The sequence below is a fragment of the Palaemon carinicauda genome, unplaced genomic scaffold (genome assembly GCF_036898095.1).
Source record: "Palaemon carinicauda isolate YSFRI2023 unplaced genomic scaffold, ASM3689809v2 scaffold233, whole genome shotgun sequence".
In the NCBI taxonomy this organism is placed as follows: Eukaryota; Metazoa; Arthropoda; class Malacostraca; order Decapoda; family Palaemonidae; genus Palaemon; species Palaemon carinicauda.
This window is the reverse complement of record NW_027169954.1, coordinates 47,501-51,249: the sequence shown is the minus strand read 5'-3', so window position 1 is coordinate 51,249 and position 3,749 is coordinate 47,501. Positions and strand designations below refer to the sequence as shown.

The 3,749-nt window shown below is 29.3% G+C and overlaps 1 protein-coding gene across 1 annotated transcript in view; it reads left to right on the top strand.

Annotated features, from left to right (window-relative positions):
• The first annotated feature begins 2,191 nt into the window (after positions 1 to 2,191).
• Positions 2,192 to 3,749, top strand: part of LOC137636118 (carcinoembryonic antigen-related cell adhesion molecule 1-like) — a 7,797-nt gene continuing 6,239 nt past the window's right edge. The window contains exon 1 of the mRNA XM_068368526.1: positions 2,192 to 2,530. The gene's annotated coding sequence lies outside the window, so the exon portion shown is untranslated. The remainder of the gene's footprint in view (positions 2,531 to 3,749) is intronic.

The window sequence follows — 3,749 nt, the reverse complement described above, 5'->3', positions numbered from 1 at the left end:
TAAATACTCTCTCCAGTTATTCCTGGCTTTCCTTTTGACCTCACTATTAATACTGGAGTACTTAGTATGCTCTACTTTGCAATTTTCATTACTTCCTTGAAAACTTTCAACCATCAATTTCTGTATTTATCTTCTTTTTATAGTATCCCAAGTATCATTAGATATCCATGGTTTTCTCCTTGTAAATGCGTGTCCCAAGATCTCACTACCAACTGACTGATATATGTTCCTAATATCACAACATTCTTCATTTCTTGTATTTTCTTAAAATCTCTAAGACGGCCATTCAATTCCTACATTGAATTTCAAATATTTCTCTGTGGTCTTGTACTAAAAGCTAAGTTGCATCCATCCTAGGTATTCTATCCATCTATCTCTTGGGTGTTTTGCAGTTCTAATTTCAGTGTGGCATTATGGAGCTAGTGGTCACTATCAATATCTGCACCTATATACCTCAGAGTAACCTTTCTCTCTTTAGTAATGGTAATGTGATCTATCTGATTTATGTATTTTCCATATTTTGAAGTCCATGTATACGTGTGGATGTTCTTGTATTGGAAAAAAAAAAAAAATTGTACCTCCTATGACAAAATTGTTTGCTGAACAGACACTTATGAAATGTTCTCCATTTTTATTTGTAACTTTGCCAAGACCCTCGACACCCATCACATTCTCTGTCCCTTGATTATTTCTTCCAACTTTTGCATTTAAGTCATCAATCACAATTTTCATATTTCTCTCTGGGATCTCATACATTAAACTCTAAAGTTCTTTATAGTATTCATCTTTCCTTTCTTCAAGGGAATCATTGTTGGGGCATAGAAAACTATAACACTCATATTGCACTGCTTTGATTTGAACTTTGTTAGTAATAATGTTTCTACTTACAGTTCTCCAATTTGTTAATGCCTCCTCTGCTCTTGGTGTCATCATTATTCCTTCCCTTCTCTTTCACCCCATCTGATCTTCATGTGTGTGTGTGTATATATATATATATATATATATATATATATATATATATATATATATATATATATATATATATATATATATATATGTGTGTGTATATATATATATATATATATATATATATATATATATATATATATATATATATATATATATATTTACACACACACATACATATATATATATATATATATATATATATATATATATATATATATATATATGTATATATATATATATATTTTATATATAATTATATATATATACATTGTTTATAAATATATATATATATATATATATATATATATATATATATATATATGTATATATATATATACATATATATATATATGTATATATATATATATATATATATATATATATATATATATATATATATATATATATATATATATATATATATATATAATATTTGTCTTGGTCTAAAGTTTCCTTGCAAATCCCCTCACAACGTGTTTCACTTAGGGCCAAGATATTCGAACCATATTTCATAGATTCACTCTCTACTTGCTGTAACTTCCCAATCTGATTCATAGTTCTAATATTCCAATTACCCATTTTAAATTTTTCTTTATTATTTATAAACCGGGAAATATTTAGCACCCTTCTAGGATCGGGACTGGAACCAATTCAGTCATCTTCTCTTTCCATGACTAACTAAATCCATAGAGGGTTCAATGGTGAGATACATAAAAGGATAGCCAGTTCCTTGTAATTCCTAGTGCCTATCTGCCTAAGGCAAGTGACTCCTGCCGGTCCATACTAATTCTAGTGAGATCAACCGCTGGGCATCAAGAGTAAAAACCAAAGAGACAGTTTGTCCTCCAATTTAAACCCAATCCATCATCCTGTACCCAGTGACTTCATTGGGATTTCCTCCACACCCAAAGCTCTCATTCCTCCACTAAGTTTCTCATCCGTTTATAAGAGTATAACCGTTGGTAAAGATTGGATTGCTAAGATATACTGCATAGCACGATCAATAATAATAATAATAATAATAATAATAATAATAATAATAATAATAATAATAATAATAATAGTAGTAGTAGTAGTAGTAGTAGTAGTAGTAGTAGTAGTAGTAGTAGTAGTAGTAGTAGAAAACAATAAATATTAGAAATATATTTTGAATACCATAATGGTTATGTCTTGTAAATAACTGTAGTCTGTCTCTCTATTCTCTGCAGGAGCCTGGCAGAGTTCTTTCATGTCCCCGGTTGATGACAACAATGACAACAGCAATAACCAATACAACAGAGGCGTGAAATCCTTCAATGAGGAGCCTCTTTGGACCAGACCCAATGCAGAAAGATCCTGACATTTCGTTCTAGTAAACGTCAGCTCCCCACCAGCTGTGGGGCCAACGACGACAACTATCAGTCATTTCGTGGGAGGCGGGGCAGCCCTATTCACCCCACCAGCCAGATTCAACAACAATCTTCTTCCTTCCTTCGCCGACACAACCGCAACCAACGTCACTGTCATCAGAGGCAAGACTGTCTACCTCCACTGTCACGTCCTGAATCTAGGGACGAAAACGGTGAGTTAATTTACTTATTCCGGTTTTGGTAGTATTTCTGGGAGGTTTTAAATTCCAGGGAAGTTTTCTTGATTAACAATCTTTTTACATTCAGTTCGAAATATTATCTGGTTAAAGTTTCTACTTATGCAAGTAGACCGTATATTATTATTATTATTATTATTATTATTATTATTATTATTATTATTATTATTATTATTATTATTATTATTATTATTATTATATACATTTGATATAGATTATCTGTCAATATACATGGAATAAACCCTGTTTTAGGGGAAACTGGCGTTTCTTCCTGCTCCAATTCCACCCAATCATTTATTATAATTATTATTATTATTATTATTATTATTATTATTATTATTATTACTATATATATATATATATATATATATATATATATATATATATATATATATATATATATATATATATATATATATATATTTGATGTAGATTATTTGTCAATATTCATGGAATAAACCTTGTTTCAGGGGAAACTGGCTTTTCTTCCTGTTCCAATTCCACCCAGTCATTTATTATTATTATTATTATTATTATGATTATTATTATTATTATTATTATCATTATTATTATTATTATTATTATTATTATTATTATTATTATTAATATTATTATTATTATCAGCTAATTTTTTACCCCTGGTTGGAAAAGCAGGATGCTATAAGCCCAAGAGGTTCAACACATAAAAATGGCTCGGTGAGGAATGGAAGTAAGGAAATAAATAAACAATTTGTGAAGTAATAAGTAAACCATATAAAATATCTTAGTATCAGCCTATGACTTGATAGATCTCCATGATGTTTAATTCGTCATTTGTTGGCAAAATGAGAAAATAATATTTCTAATTATGTATTTTTTGATTATTCAATGGATATGTGTCACTCTCATAACCTATAGTATTTTATCATTTTCCCTGTCCTAAAACCAAAGTTGTTCGGCACCTAATTCGAACAGAATGTTAGCAATAATACTCTTTACATTTATAATCAATTATGTAATTTAAACATATCCAGGCATTATTATTTATTCAATTAGTCTGATTTCATGAATCTAAAAATTACTCATCATAACGCTCATCCTACTATAGTTCTCAAAAAATGGGCTATATTATATTTCTAAATTGTGATTCACATGATATGCCAATGTTTGGTTATATGGCAAGGCCATACCCGACGCTACTTATCCTTTGAACCAA